The following is a 16,985-nucleotide window of genomic DNA, read 5'->3' as shown; positions in this document are numbered from 1 at the left end:
GTTTGACTTTCGTACTGTGCAGGATGATGTATGTGCAGAGTTTGACACTAGAAGTCTGTTTTCACATTCATCTGCTGAAGGGGGAACGTTCCTTTGTGCTCACCTTAAATCTCAGTTTAAGACATGTAAGTACGAGCAGGATTTTGTGACTTCACAACTACCCAACTGTTTGGATACCAATCGTGGTCCAATATGTAAGTTGCAGAAGTGTTATGTGGAAACTTGAAACCTCCAGCACACATACACTGTGAAATTGGAGACATCTTTTGCAGTAGCTAAAATTTTGAAATGAACAATATTTACATATTCATAGATTCTGGATTTTTAATGAGGGAGAAAGAGTAGATATACTTGTACTAAGCATTTTTAAACTTGGTAAATTGAACTTTTTTTGTGGAAAAACCTTTTCAGACACAACATTTTCTAAGCCTTAAGACCTGTCTGTAAGGGAGTGATGCTGCAGCCACCTCAACAAGCATCAACAGGGCTTGATCTTGAAGTGTGCTACTCAGACTTCATGTTTGAATACTTTACATCATCTTTTCTTGTTTGGTAGGGACACAGGCACATAGCATAAAGGACATTTGAAAGCACTCACACAGTGAACGTACTTGTTTTTCTCTACATATACTATAGGTAGTTGTGGTATAGATAGGGCTCAGTATTAAACTGTCAAGTATGTAAAACTGTTGTAGGTCACAACGGATAATAGGCTTGACATATTTATTGGTTTTAGTTTTATTGTCATCTGCATGGGACTGCCAGGAATCTATACAATTCAATTCTTCTCCCAAGGCACTGTCAATTTTAAAGTCTACAAATCCAAAATTAGAAATAAACAATAAACAGAAAAAAAAATGTATTTGACATATGGTGTAGACATGCTGCCAGCATTTTTACTCTGGTTACAATCACTCCATCTGTGTTAATTCATTTTGAAAAGAAGCTTGTTTTAACAAGATGGGCACCATAACATATGAAGCCTATCACTTGCAGTAATTACCGTCTGCCATACTGCCCATGCTCTTGGACAGAAAAGTTCTCTTTTCTTTCTAAAATGAGTGAAACTAAGCCTTTAGCCACAGTATTGTTCTTGCATAATCCCCACTGCTCTATTCTGGGATTTACACATAACTCATGCCTGGTCGGCAGAGTGCACTGCTCTTTTTGTGGGTTTGTGGGTGTGTGCAAGTTACTTCCCATAGCACCTGCCCGTTTGGTTTTCAATTAGCACACAGAAGACGTACCATCATTATCTTCCTTGTGAACAGCGCTAATCCAGTTAAGGGACAGAAGATCCCTCAAGAGCTGTATTTGGTTAGCTGGGATGTGATAACCGCTGTCTGTGTTTTATGAATGAGAAGCCCTGCAGAGGGGAGTGTAAAGCCCTGCAGAGGGGAGTATAAAAGGCAGTTTTTTGTCTGTTGTCTTTTGCTTGCGTATACACTTGTGGTTGTATGAGCATCTTTTTCCATAATAACCTTTTGTCTGGTACTTTTTTCTGCCACTGTCTGGGGTGTAATTTTAGCACTTTAAGGAAGTGGGATTTCAGTCCTTCTTTAAAATTTTATTCTTGGTAGGATCAAAAGACACTTGAGTTTAACCCTGCAGAATTGAACGGTAGGGGCCAGTTAAAACATTGTGATTTACATTTAAGATAGATTTTTAAGGAACTGAACATAAGGCGATTTGATTTTCCAACTGCTACTTTTGTAAGGATTATTTTTTTATTTCAATAACAGAGTTTGTAGGCAGACTATCAAGCATGTGGTGGATAAAACATGCCTATAATGACACTGTGTTGGAGAAAAGTTATTGATTTGTTCTACAGTAACATGGTTTAATTAGTTACACAATGTGGACACTGGAGCTAGTCACAACTTACTGCCTGTTTTTTCAATGAAGGCCTGGCTTCATAACCTGAACTGTGTCAGTGGTTTTATAGACAAAAGGTAGTTTATGGTTATGTGGTTGTTTGCCTTCTCTGAAATGCTCCCACTTGGAATGAGAGGGGGTGTGAGAGAGAAAGATGCTTGGATGCGCTCGCTGTTCTGCTGGAGTAGTCAAGGTCACTTGATGATGGAGGCGTTTTCCTGCTTGTGAATGAAGAATACTGTGCTGGTCCCTCCTGATGATACAATGCCTCCCGCCTCCTCCAACACACACAGAAACACACACACATACACACATTCTTATACTTCTATCTTTGTGAGGACCGTCATTGACATAATGCATTCCCTAGCCCCTTACCCTAACCTTAACCATCACAACTAAATGCTTAACCCTAACCTAATCCTAACCTAACCCTTAAAACCAAGTCTTAACCTTCAAACAGCCCTTTGAAGTTGTGAGGACCTGCCAAAATGTCCTCACTCTGTGTTTCAGTCCTTATTATGTAGCAAGTACACACACACACAGGCTTCACAGTTAGACAAAGGGACTATAGACCTGTTTCCATGACTTCCCTCTCTGACCAACCAAAAAGCAACATTCATACCCGCCTCGGTCACGTGACCTGGCAGGGTTTTTGTGTGGTCCCTACCCATCTCCTCTATACATTCATTCACACACTCACACACACTCTCTCTCTCATTCACTCTCTCTCTCTCTCTCTCTCTCTCACTCACTCACTCACTCACTCACTCACTCACTCACTCACTCACTCACTCACTCACTCACTCACTCACACACACACACACACACACACACACACAAAGAGGGGTCTAGTGAACTTTTTCAGGATGGTTTGTTTCTTGGAGCGTGTCTCCAGAGGCTCCAATCATTGTTGTCTGCAGTGATCAGTCAGGGGGAAGCTCTGGTCAAACCACACACCCCCCACCCCCACACACACACTCGCTGCTGCTTTGTTGCTTTCAAATAATTGCACTTTGATGTTTTGTTTTTCTACATCACAAACTGCTGTGTCTTTGGAAACAAGGCATCCTTTTCTTGTTTCTTTTTTTTTTTTTGATTCTCTTGCACCAGTTCTTAGTCGTGTTTGATATGTCTTGATATTGAAAAAAGTACCTCAGCTTTGCTTTTGATGACAAAGGAGGGAAAGTTTAAGATCCCACAGAGGGGAAAATGCGTCTTTATTTCTTACCACTCTTCAGTCTTTTGTATCTCCCATATGGCAATGTTAAGAGAGAGCTTTTAGTTTGCTAAAGAGACTATATGAATATACAATATTCATATGTAGGCCTATATAAAAAGAGTTCAGACTAACTGGTTTATCAAAGATTTGGAAAATATTCATAGTTTTTAATATATAATTTGACCTTCAAAGACCTTCAACCAAATTTTGGTAATTTCCGAAGGTTTGAATTCTTTGTTGCACTAGAATGAGCTTTGACTAAATACAAAATGTGACGTTAAAGGACAAGGGCTGAGTTCAAAGCAATAGTTCGACATTTTGGGAAAATGCGCTTCTTTACTTTATTGCTGAGAGTTAGTTAAGAAGATCAATACCACTCTCATATCTGTCCATTCAATATAAGGACACAGGCAGCAGTAGGTTAGCGTAGCTTAGCATAAAAACTGAAAATAAGGGGATACGGCTAGCCTTGCTCTGTCCAAAGGTAATAAAATCCACCTATCGGCACCTCTAAAGCTCAGTAATTAACATATTATATATAATTTCTTTTATCCGTACAAAAACCGAAACGTAAAAACAACCTGGAGTCTCTGCTGGTTGCCAGGCAACTTGTCAATTTGTTATACTTCGGTTTTTGTACGGATTAAACAAACAGGATATAACATGTTAATTAGTGAATTTAAGAGGTTTTGGAAGGCGGATACTCCTGTTTCCAGTCTTTCTGCTAAGCTAACCAGCTGCTGCCTGCAGCCTTATATTGAACAATATGTGTGAGAGTGAGAAAGTATCAATCTTTTCATCAAACTCTCGGCAAGAAAGCTAAGTGTATTGTACAGTTTCTTTGATACCCTTTTTGTTTGATGTGTGACTAAATTCTTTGCTACAAATACCACACTATTGCAAAAAGTTAGTCTGGAGCATTGTAATAGTCAGGAGTTTCTCAGTTTAGAGAACATAAAAGGTTTCAGACTACCAGCCTCTTTGCAATTTGGAAATATTTTTTTCCTTTATTAGCTGAAACCCTAGAGTTTCCGCTAATCATTTATAAGAAATGTATTTATAAGATAACATTTGAATAGCACCAGTATCAGTCCTGTAGTAAATGTATACCACAATAAACATTTGGTTGAATCCCCTCCATAGTCTGCATGGTGATTGGATCCACACTGCTGCTGTTTTGAGTAGTGTGACATATTACAGATTTCAGTCTGTTCCTTTAAGCATCCAGACTCCTCTTCCAGCTTTGTCCTAATGGTCCAGCTATGTAAGTTGATTACACCAAAGACCCCACGGGCCTGCAGCCAGACCAGCCTCTGTGGAGTCTTCTGGGGACACGCATAGCATAACTGACATTCTTATCTCCCTAACCCGCATCTCTAGCTGAGGTAATTTAAGGTTTAGAAACCGCTGTTATCAGCCTCAGAATTCAATATGAAGTCTATAAAAGCCTTCTGGTGAAGATCAGAATGGACGAGTGGTCTTTGCGGTGCCGTCATGGTAACTCTAGCCGTATTCGCGATGTAGCAAATCCTTATTCCTAAAGATCTCAGCCCACTTACTGCTAAAATAGATACTAATGTTTATTTGCTGATTGCACACACAATATGGTCCATTGGTTGCTCTCATCACAGCTGGAATCCAACAATCCCTGTAATGTTTATGTTTCCTGTTGCAGCAGGAATTTCTGAGTTGGGATTGACTTTCAAAGACATCATTGAATCAGGCAGTATTTCCATAACTCAATCCTCCTATATCTGTTAGTTTGGACGAAATACACTGTGGAGAGTGGGTGTTTGACCTGGATAGGATGCTTCCAACAGGGCTGAGAAGCCTGAGAGCAGAAGGTCACACCATCAGTAACTCAGTACGCCCGTGGGCTCACACACACACACACACACACACACACACACACACACTTTTCCTTACTGGCAGTGAAAAGGCTTCCAGGGTAAACACCTAATTGTACTCCTCTTTTCTGTTTTTAAGCTCTCACTGCCGACCTTGATGCTGACTGATATTGAGTTATGTAAGGGGGGGGCATGTTATTTTTAAATCTAGAGAGAAAAGAGATTGTGTTTGAACAGAGCACACAGCCTATTGTGTTTCAGTTAGCGAGGCAATGGACACAAAAACAATAATAGTCATCTTACATAACACTCTTGAATACACAAGCTGTAAGTGCACGGGATTAAAATATACACACTGGGGTATTTAATTGGTACAGGTAATGTTTCATAAGCACTTAAATATCCCAAAATATCATGAGTTGAGATTGATCAAGGAACAGTGACAAACCTCATTTGTGAATAATGTGTTACCATGTTTGTCTGCACACTGCTATTTTTCCCTTTCTTGCCAAGAGTTAGATGAGAAGATCACTCACGTCTGTATGGTAAATATGAAGCTGGAGCCAGCAGCCAGTTAGCGTAGCTTAGCATAAAAACTGGAAACAGGGATAAAAAGCTAGTCTGGCTCTGTCCAAAGGTAACAAAATCCACCTACCAGATTAACATGTTAAATCTAGTTTATTCCATAAAAAAACTGAGGTGTAAAAACGAAAATTTGTCAGAAATGACAAATTAATTAGCTTTAGAGGACCTGGAAGGCAAATATTGTTACCTTTGGACAGAGTAGGGCCAGCTGTTTCCAGCTTTATGCTAAGAGTAGCTTAGCGGCTAGCTAACTTCAGCTATGTATTTACCGTACACACATGAGAGTGCTATCAATCTACTCATATAACTAAAGATGCGAGCAAGCATTCTTCTCAAAATTATTTTAATTTTTTTTTTTTTTTCTTGTTGTGTTACAGACGGGGGGACATGGAATAGTTCTACACAGCTGATATAATGAGTATGTTTTTGATGTGCTGGTGCTTTGCTGATTTTAGTAAAATAAACTAGTTAATCATCAAAAATCTTCATAAAACTTCCAAACTTTAGGGCGCCCTGGTAGCTTACCTAGTAGAGCACCTTCCCCATGTAAGGCTGAGTCCTTACCGCAGCGGCCCGGGTTCTGCTGCATGTCGTCCCCCTCTCTCCCCCCTTTCCTGTTTCTCTTCAGCTGTTGCTGTTAAATAAAGGCATAAAAAGCCCAAAAAATCATTAACTTCCAAACTGTGTATAAAGTACTGCACTTAACTGGGCAAGTGTAGTATGCACAGCACGACCAGTATAAGCTTGCTGTTTTAGGCTGTTTGTTGCCACCTACTATATACCATGCAGGTTTAGTTAATTTCCCACTGAAGCTAAGTGGTGTAAAACTACTGTGATACAAGCGAGGAGTCAGCAGCACATTAGCCTGTGTGACCATGTTCCATTCATTATTATTAGTATTATAAACTATCACAGAGGATAATAAGAGGATACTTGCACAACCAGTTGGCAGTGAGACCCATATAACAGTGTTACTATATTGACATTTCATGCAGTAAGATAGACCCAGGAGTGTTTGGTCCATTTAAGTAGCTTGCTGTACCTAGCAGGTTGTGTACCTATTAATTTTGGCACTGTGGTCTTCACTGCAGGCTGTGGCTGTTTACTCTGTGTAAAAGGTGTGATTTGGATTATGTTTTGCTCAGGGAAGTCTGTTTGAACTCCTCGGTTTGTCCAGTTTTTTGTCCGGAAAATAAAGGAGGGAAGTTATGCCACATCCATTTCTGGAACAGGCCATGCTCTCATCACAGTGTCTTGAATCAACATCTCTGTAATGTAATCATGCATTACTGTATGTTTTGATGGTTTGCAGACTGCCTGACCAGCATACACATACGAAGATATGTGTTGATGATGTTGATCTGGTCTCCAAACTGCAATTTGATGGAGGAATTGTCTGTTGTTATTATATATGGCCCACAATAATTACATTACAGGTTGTCCCCCAGTAAAACTAATCCAGTTCAGACTTCCTCCTCAGCCTCTTTTTTTTAATTTTTTTTTAAAGCAGGAAGTCTGGCTCTCTCCAGTATCCCTTTCATTGTGGAAATTCAGGGACTCTGTATTTCTACAGGCTAATAGCTTGTGTTTATTCATTTGTATAAAGACAACTATGTTAACTTAGCAGCCAGCCACAGGCAGTTGATTCATGATCAAGGCCAAAGGAGATACTTACCGTTCTGTTTATAGAGCATGTGTTGTTTTGGGAAGCAGGATATTGTGTGATCATACACCTACTTGTGAGGTGTTGTTTTGCAAGGTGATGTGCAGTTTGGAAACTAAACGTGGCCCAGTTTCTGTTTTCGACAGCAACCATATGTAACACAGAACGCTGTATGCTGAAATGCATGGATAATAACCGCTGGAGTTTGATGATTACAAGTAAAGAATGTTACTCCTCTTCAAGTGGAATAAATTTGGATGTGGTTTTGAATAATAGATGATCCCCTGAGGTGTTGTGGAATTATCTTTGCCTGACATCCTCCTCTGCATGCAGACTGTGGGAATGTGCAGATTTGTTTTATGTTTGAAAAATGGGAAAGAAAATCTGTGAATAAGAAAAAGGGTTATGAAACACTAATCGACCGGATGACGTCAACACCTGTCTGATATTATTATTCAGCACCTCCATTTACATTTTACATTTGGGGTTTTCAGCTGATGCACTCATCTAGAGCCATTTCCAGCTGAGTGTAACCATGAGCTTAAATTTCTGAATCACCAACATTAGAAGCAACTGGTAGAAAGAGGGTCAGGGTCAGAGCCACGGCTGACTGATAATAGTCTCTCCTTGAATAGTACAAACAATAACAAAAAAACAATTATTTTGATAATTAGTCAGACTATTGTTAAAAATACCATATACTATTCTTAATGGTCAAAATGGGCGGAAAACATACAAGGTTTTGAGGTTTAAGTATACAGTACACACTATGGTTTTACAGCTGCACAAATTTGAATTTTTCATGCCTTGTAAATAAAACAATCTCCTCCAAATCACTGTTACACTAGCATGCAAGATTCTCTGTTTTGCCAGTCAATGATATCTGAGTTTCGAAAACTTAAGCCTTAATGTCTGTTAGTAGTCATTATGTCAAACACTGCTTCCACACAACCAGTCTTGCAGACTAAGGCTGAATAGCTCCTGATTGGAACAACAAACAACCTAGACAGACAGTTTAAGTCAGGTTAAATCTCCTGCTCCTTGATCGCCTAAAAAAAGTTTGGTTTTTTTTCTAATTTACAAAGATTTCAGATCTGCTGATGGAGTTTATAAAACCAGAACAAATGAAACATGAAAACATAGCAGCAGGTCGTGATCACAAACAACTTTTTAAGCAGTTCCAGAAGAGACTTGATCCTCAAAATCTGTCTCTTTGGTATCAACCACTTATCACTTGTAGGCTTGAAAGCTGGCTGTTAACAGTTTGATCCTTGTTCATGGAGAACAACAACTGAGGTCAGCTTAAATTTTTGTTCGTCATATGCCAATAGTGACAAGTGTTTCCTGCAAAACATCTAGAAACTTCTCAATATGCTGGTACAACATACTGTAATTCACTTCTCTGCTGTATATCCTTATGATCAATATGTTCAAAACATTCATATTGTCACTAGGATATAGTTAAATACAATGTTAAATACAATGTTTTTGCTTAACATTTCTCCTTGTATAGGTTTGGCTATACCATTTCACATTACACCTTTTTTTGAGTATATATCAAAAAATATGGCAGGCTGGACTATGGCTTTGATAAAGTGGAGGGATGCAAATTCCTCAGCAGTGTTTTACCCAAACACACAGAATTTTGACAAGAGCAGTCGGTGGAGGGAGTGTAGTAGGGGATGACGAGGGGGATTTTGAAAGGTTGTCAACAAACAGTGTGCAGCCTCCTGGATGGGTCAGTGGGGCTGAAAGAGAGCACAGAGGCAGGGTATTCACGAGGGAACTGAGATGGTTTGGATAGATTATTAAAGCTTTGACGTGGAGTCCCCAATGAGCTCTCTGACTCAGCAGACTTCAGTTTCCCTGACAGTTTCGTGTAGATCGCACAAATATTTTTAGCTGTCTAGCAAGGAGTCAATAACGTCCTCTAAACTTTTTCACTTCCTCAGGTCTCCATGGCACTTAAGTTTGGCTTCAACAAAATGACTAACCACAACTCATGCACAGCCCTGTCTACTTTCTCTTATTTTCTCAGCTTTACACAAGACAAAAACTCAATAAGGATATGATATGTTTCTACTAGTTTGCTAGTTTTTTTTTTTTTTTTTTTTTTTGGTTTGTTTTCTCCAGTTGCTGTAAAATGTTTTCCTACTTGGATACTTGTCTTTCAAAGGCTCTATGGGAGTTTGTGTCAAAACTGAAAGTCCTGGATGCATTTATGAGGCTCATACAAACCAGAGTTGACCTCACCCTGGGTGGAGTAAACATCTGTTTTTGTGTGACACTTGCACAGATGGCCTGTTGAGCTCTCAGTCTGAAATGAAGATGTCATTGCCTTGCTCAAACAGTAAATGTTTCATTTGGGAATTTAGCCTCTTAGCTCATAAGCAGTGGTCTTCTGTGACTGTAAACCATCTGACTCACTCTGTTGGCGCGAGTTGTAGGCTGTTCTGATTCTGTTGTGTGTGTGTGTGTTGTGATTTGGGGGGAGGGTGGAGTGAAAGCATGTGGTATGTTTGTGGTAATCACCTATTTTCTGTCCGGCTTTAAACAGTATTGCTTTAACAGTATTAAACGCAACATTGAATCTAACTTGGCCGTAGAAGTGATAACACTTATTCTAAGTTTGATGCGCATATATTAACATTTTGAGACTTTTCCCCTTGGTCCTTTCCCCTGTGGTGTTTGTCACGTCTGTCGTAGCTTAGCTGTCTGCAGTGACAAGTGTGGTACCCTGAATAAGACTTGGATGGAATTTGTTTTTAGGGTAAATCATTAACAACGTCGTTTGACATTTTAGGAAATACACTTATTTGCTTTCTTGCCGAGAGTTAGATGAGAAGATTGATACAACTCGCATATCTGTCCAGTAAAATTTATACAGCTACAGCTGGTTAGCTTAGCTTAGCATAAAGACTGGAAGTAGGGGGAAACAGCAAGCCTGGCTCTGTCCAAACAAAATCCACCTGCCAGCAACTGTAAAGCTTACTAATTGACACATTATATCTTGTTTGTTTAATTCGTACAAAACCGGAAGTGTAAATATGACAAGTTGCTCCAGGAAGTTATTGTGCCCAGCCAAGAAATAGTCCAGCACATAACACCCCCTCTCCCAGACTCCAGTTGTTTAGTCTCAAAGCAATGCACTGGAGGAGGGAGACAGTGAGAAATTAATGAGATATAATTATCCTTAATTAATCCTATCAGCTGTGTCCAGTAAGTGTGTGTTCATTTACAGGGATGATCTGGCTGCAAGATTTGTCTTTCTTTACATGTGAGACTTAACTTTAGACTGTAGCAATCTCTTCTTGCTCGCTGTCATGTTATCTTTGAATTTTGCCGCTTTTTTCACTGACAGACCTGTTTCCTCTTTTCTCGACAAACGCCTACTTCCTCCTTCTGTCTGTCTCTCTCAGCACTCTCTTGGTCGCTCTTTTGCCTGAGGCGAAGCACTGCACAAAACGTTGTGAAGTCTTTGTCTATGGCTTATGATGCTGAAGGCACTTCACTTGCAGGCAGATAGTAAAGTTGCTTAGAAAAGAGCTGCCTTCTCTCTCCACTTTAAGCAGTTGTTTGCACACGAAGCAGGTTAATTGGCAGAAGAACTAACAAGCCGGTTGTCAAGTTTTCCGGGTGAGTCCTCATGTCTTCATAGTGTTTTTTACACTTTCTTCATAGTACACAGGATGCAGTAGGCCTCAGGGTGCGGCTCTGTGCGCTCTCCTGCCTCCTCTCCTCTCCAGTGTGTCACCAGTGGACACGAACATTGTGGTTAGATGTTTGCAGTCTGGAGTAGTGAATGTCTTACTGTACATGCTTGTTGGCTGATCTGAGATGGGACTCAGTGTGGGTTTTCCACATCTAACCAGAGAAGAATGGAAATGTCAAAGAACGGATGTGTTTTAAGACAGTTGAGCGCTGTGGCCTCATGGTTTGGGGGGGATGGAAATGTGGTGTCAGTAGTTTATGATTTTGGAAAGGATAAAGAGAGAGCATACTTACACAGCTTATAAATCTGGAAAGTAATTACTTGGCCATATTACTCGGTTCCTTCACAATACACATTATGGATTAGTTGTGTGGCTGTAGGCCTAATTTTGCCTTGTATTTTCTTTTCTTCTGGCTAGTGTCTTGTTCTTTTTTTTGTCTCCTCGTCTCTAAATGTTCCAGTGTTTTGATGATCTGAGTTTGCAGAATGCCATCCAAGTACCTCTAATTGTTTCTGACTCAAATTGCTCTGCTCGCAACACACTATTTAGGCTACGCTTGTACCTTGTTAAGTAATACGCTATAGCTCCATGCTTCACTCGTTCTCCTGTGTGTGCAGATTTATGTATCTAGACACACACACAGTAGATTCACAGCTGTATACAGTATGTGCACAATATAAGTGCAAGAGTCGACTTGGTGTCCTCTTAGCGGGCTCACGCCTCAGTGGGAGGTCGGTTGGCTGCTGTTGAGAGTTGTTATGAGCTGCAGGTACTGACATTTGACAGGATATCCTGGTTGCAGCAGTTGAGTGAGAACCAGGGCGGGTTTGTGACACAAAGAGGCCTGCTAAGAGGCACACATGCCCTGCAAGAGGCACACACAGACTCACGCAGAGAGAAGTCAGCAGGCTGTTGTGATGCTTGTCAGTCGAATCTCCAAACTGTAGAGGATGCCACACTGAATTCATAAAAAAAGGCATATCCTCATTTAATGCTTTGTTTGTGTGAGGAAAATTTTTGGTCCAAGTGTTTTCTTTGTATATTGTTTGTTTATACATGCATGTTAAGTCTCTTAGAGCATGGCACTTCCTCCTTTGGTTGAATCTTGAAGCCATATTTCTAAACCCTGACCCTTGCCTTCCTCCTTTTCCTTCTGTCTTCTTCCTTTATTTGTAGCTGTTTTGTCAGGCCTTTGTCTTAGAGCCAGCAGCTTTTCCTTTGGGCTTGTGTGTGTGTGTGTGTGTGTGTGTGTGTGTGTTGGGGAGGGATTGGGCATAACACAGTAGCATTTTTAAGATTCTTAGTTTCAGCGTTTGTCATGTTTTACTCTTGGGACCATGGTGTGTTTTGGATCAGCGATTCCAGAGGGTACTTCTGCAGGTGGAAAGATTGTGGAGTAGCTCACCTAATTTGATTAAAAAGAATTTAGTTAGCAAACAGTTGGATAGAAGTAGCCTAATGGATATACAGTTGTAATAGATAGCTAAAAGTAAATGATATGATTGAAACATTCATCTCCTGCCAGTGGTAGTAGTTAGAATGCAAACTTAACCAAGCCGACCTCAACACTGAAAGTTCAACTGCATGAAAAAATCATCCACTAATATCCACTTTTATATTATTGATTAAAATCAATTCAGATCAACACAGTTGGAACAATGAGGGGGTGCTTGAGTTCATCTGACAGGGCTGAGGGTTTACATCAGACAAGTTGTACATAAGTTCTACATGAAAGTTAAGAGTAACTTAACACAAAATCTTGTTTTTGCTGACCTCCAGTGGTTTAACTTCTCACCTTGCTACAATGATGTACAGGTGTACTCCAGGGTGTGTCAATAAACCATGACATCACTGTTGTGTGTGTGTGTGTGTTTGACCACACCAAACCACACCCATCAGTATTGCTGGTTGTGGTCAAAGGTGAAACAGGCAGTAAAACACTGCTTTTCAGATTGGTGTTAAGTTACTCTTTGAGGGTGTGTGTGTGTGTGTGTGTGTGTGTGTGTATTGCTGACATGCAGACACCTCTCCTCAGGGGTGTAACATGACCATCCTGTTGCTAGTGTGTGTGTGTGTGTGTGTGTGTGTGTGTGTGTGTGTCTGTAGGCGTGTGAAGGCGTCACGCTCGGAGCAACAATAACTTGGTCCTCTGCACCATGTCGGTGGCCTTTTTTTCTCAGCTCTCAGATAAAAGATGGTAGGCTGTCACACACACAAACACACTCACAGGCCCCTGCGGCGAGGCGGGCCCTTTGTAGAGGCATCAGATGAAGAGCTAGAAGGGGTCCTTTTGAAATCCACCCAGCACATAGGTTAATACAGACACACCCACACACAGGCATAGACACAGATGTCTGCATATACAATTGTTGAAGTCCACATAATACAGCATGAGTATGTACTCTCTCCCACACTCAAAATGCACATGATATTGTGAAACTTGGTGGTTCACACACACTCTAAACATATGAGAGCCTTAGTAGCCGGATGTGGAAGTTTAAGAGGATTAATTGTTGTAGTCTAAGATAAAAGATTTTGATTTGACAGGGTGGCCTCATGCTGTTGCTTGCTTCATGGTATGTGTTGGTAAAAGGTGCTTTTTATTGCTAGCATGTTTGGTTTCCCAAAGTTGATTACATGCTGTTGCTGTTTATGACAATTATAGATTCAAATGTTCTCAAAACCATAATAATTAAAGCTTGAAATTGGGTATATAAAATTGTTTAGAATAGTCGCAGTAAGTCAGGGTTTCTTAAGAAGTGGCTGGACTATAGCTTGTTTGAAACAAGTACTAAACTTGGGCCAGCTTGGGGCTGCTGTAGAGGGCTGAGGTTGTTTCTTTTTTTTAAATGAATTTATGATTGTTTTTTTTAAACTGTAGAGTCAAAAAATATAATCTTGTCAGCGGTGAAGATATTTAACCTAGCATCAGTAACTTTTATGAAGACAACTTCTGCAAACATCTTGCTGGAGATTAATGAATGGTTAAAGGTAGAACTGGAGCATACAGAGTTCACCGGTTAAAATGACAAACAGTGCCAGCTGTAGGTCAGCTGTCGCTAATTAACGTTAATTCCGTGAGTAAGTTGATGGTAGGCCAAAATAAAACCTGGCTGTTGTCAGGTTGAGTTGAGTGCTCTCTGCAGCCGGTGTCTCTACTCAGCCAAAGATTGTTGAAAAATAAGGTGTGTCAGATTTAGTTACAACTGTTATTTAAATGTGTCGAATACATATTTAATCAACATTAAGGTTCGGACCAAAAACACTTGGGACACTTGGGGCATCCCTAGAAGATTCATTAACACAAAGCTTGAGAAAACAAGTTGTAGTAAAGTTGATGTGAGAGGAGAATTTGTGGTCTGACACTTGCGTATCATGTGTTGAAATTAAGCATGCATCAGGCTGCTCAGACTGCTCCAAATTAAGTGTCAATTAAATGCAAAAGCCTGAGGTCATATTAAAATCACCTAAAATTTAAACCTTGACATAGTTTGGGGGGAAAAAAGGATGACAATTTAGTAAATGTTATAACAGAGGCTTTTCTATGCTTTAAAGTCTGAGGTTCACCAGGGCTCAGTGTTGGTTGGTCACACTAAAAAACTGCTGCCTCATGTTTTCTCACACCATTAGGGTTCATGGAAAAAGGTCCCAGGAGGAGCTGGCAGGAAAGGATGTGCTTTACTTAGATCAAGTTCCCCTTGATATTCATGCCCCCAGTCTCACTCTATTTGTCTCTTTTTTTCTCTCTCTCTCTCTCTCTCTCTCTCTCTTTCTTACTTACACTTACTTCAAAGTGTTAAAATCCCTTAAATATAGCAAATAGGCATATTAATTTTTTCACCACGTTATGCAGGGATGTTTTAATTAAAAACTTTTGAAGGCCGTTAGGTGCAATTAGAAAGTGGTGTTGATGGATTCTTGAGCGGAGCTGGAAATGACATGAGGCAAATGCCATAACTTGCATAGTTATACTGTAGGATATGACTGACACCTCCAGTAACAGACCTCTTCATTTTATTTTGTGAAACTGCATTTTATTTTGCATATTACTTATACATCCAGCTTTTTGTTTCTCTATCTTGGATAAGTTATTCTTAAATTCACTTCCAGATACGGGTTAGGAAGTGTTAAGTTAAGCTTGCGGAGACCCTGCTCTGTATCTTTCTTTCTCTCTCTCTCTTTTCTCTTATTCTCTCCTCTCACATCTTTATCTTTTGCTCTTTTATCATCTTTTCTCTTCACTTGCTCTGTTTTGCTTTTTTATCCTCTGTTGTATTTTCCTACATAATATGACTTTATCCCTTTTATCTTAATCTACTTTTAATGTCATTATTTCATGTTTACTGCCTGTGTCTGCCTTCCTTTAATCTCTATTACCGCTCACTCCATTCCTCCCTCTCTGTGTCTTCTCATGTTCACTTGCATTTCTCACCTTCATAGCTCCATCTCCTCTCTTTCTCTCCCTCCTCCCTCTACAGACGATGTGACCCTCACATTACACATCATGAATTATTGAGGTGAAACCCAGGACTCTTGTGCTGCCCAACAAATCACAGGCCTTCTCTTCCTTTCTGTTTCCTCTCCTCTTACCCTCTCTCCCCTCTTTATTGATGTTCTTTCCCTTAATTTCGACCTCTGGCAGCAGATCAGATCACAGGTTTCTGAGGGTAACATGAGATTTCGTTTTTTTCCACTCTTGTAGAGCTAATCCTGAGGAATTTTGACCACTGTAACCCAGCAGCACATGCCTCTCTGGTTACGGCAGGTGGGCGAGTGCTTGAAGACAGATTAACTGCACACATACACATTCACAGATTACAATACCTTGCTGGAGTGGTTTTATGGTTTTGGCAGCATGTTATTGCATGCAATACATTATTGCAATTAAACCAATGAAAAGATTATAAATGTGTGTGAGTGTGGAGTCTGTTTAATGTTTTCCATTGCCTGATTTTTTTTGGTCAAATTCTGCAAAATAATGTGCTGAGGAGAGAGAGACCTGGCAAGAGAGAGAGAAGAGATTGATGAAAGCATGAAACATCGGATGTGGTGGCCAAAATGAATGAACAGAGGAAATGAGGAGAGGTAGGAAAGAAGGGAACAGGGTCAGATCCTGAAAATCTGACAGTGTTCTTCTGCAAATAAAAAAGATGGAACGAGCTCTGTGTCCCATTAGCCACTTTAACCCTCTGGCAAAGAGAAAAATAAACACACACTCACTCACACCCAACTAAACCCGGTGGCAGCAAATCACCTGCTCTGACATGATGAGCTCTGACAGCAGCTAGCTCCATAACAAGGTTCCATTTACACTGTAAGGAGGGTGCGACGAGATGCCAGAGCGACAGATTGGGATTTGATACACAGCCCCCTAGGCTATAGTAAACACTCATGGTGACATGTCGAGAATATATGGAGACAAACACACACCCACACGCACACCTGAGAAATATCCTAGTGTGAAACCTTGTTGCTAAGAAGTTGTTCCCTGGAGCAGTGTGTGTCGATTGCAGGAAAAACATGTTGATCAAATGATTGCTGGACCATTTGGAGCCCTGCACATGGTGTGCTGGTGTGTTCAACCGCTGTCTCTCTTAATTACATTTGAGCCCATTTTCAAGGGATTTACTGTGGCTGTCAGTGCTGAGTGTGTGTGTGTGTGTGTGTGTGTGTGTGTGTGTGTGTGTGTGTGTGTGTGTGTGTGTCTCGGTGTGTGTGCAAGTGTCTCTAATCAATAAGCCTCAAGGCCGTCCATCTCTGAGTCATCTGTAGTTCTAGGAAGATGATGACAAGGTGCTCGGAATACACACACACACACACACACACACACACACACACACACTTGCTGTCTTTACTGGAAACCTCAGTCAGAAGGATTGGTTTGTATTTTGACTTCACCCAGACAAACTAATTTTTGGAACTCACCAAACAACGAAGTCTGACTGGGCAGAAAAAATGAGCAGTTAGACAGCCAGGCAAGCTGTAAACAAACATCAGTTTAGCCAGATTATGTAAACCATTTTATTTAAACCACTGACTGTATATTTTGATGGATTTTTACAGTATAGCCTAACCAATAATGG

The 16,985-nt window shown here is 40.4% G+C and overlaps 1 protein-coding gene across 7 annotated transcripts in view; it reads left to right on the top strand.

Moving 5' to 3' along the window:
- Positions 1–16,985, top strand: part of elmo1 (engulfment and cell motility 1 (ced-12 homolog, C. elegans)) — a 108,974-nt gene that overhangs the window by 15,129 nt on the left and 76,860 nt on the right. For 2 of the 7 annotated variants that reach the window (XM_044171050.1, XM_044171046.1), the window contains exon 1: positions 10,610–10,825. The exons of 4 other annotated variants lie outside the window; for them this stretch is intronic. The gene's annotated coding sequence lies outside the window, so the exon portion shown is untranslated. Of the gene's footprint in view, positions 1–10,609; positions 10,826–16,985 lie in introns of those variants that run through there. One more of the 7 variants, XM_044171049.1, reaches the window with a different exon arrangement.

The sequence above is a fragment of the Siniperca chuatsi genome, linkage group LG17 (assembly GCF_020085105.1).
Source record: "Siniperca chuatsi isolate FFG_IHB_CAS linkage group LG17, ASM2008510v1, whole genome shotgun sequence".
Taxonomy (NCBI): Eukaryota; Metazoa; Chordata; class Actinopteri; order Centrarchiformes; family Sinipercidae; genus Siniperca; species Siniperca chuatsi.
The sequence above is the reverse complement of the archived record's forward strand: the minus strand, read 5'-3'. Positions and strand labels throughout refer to the sequence as shown.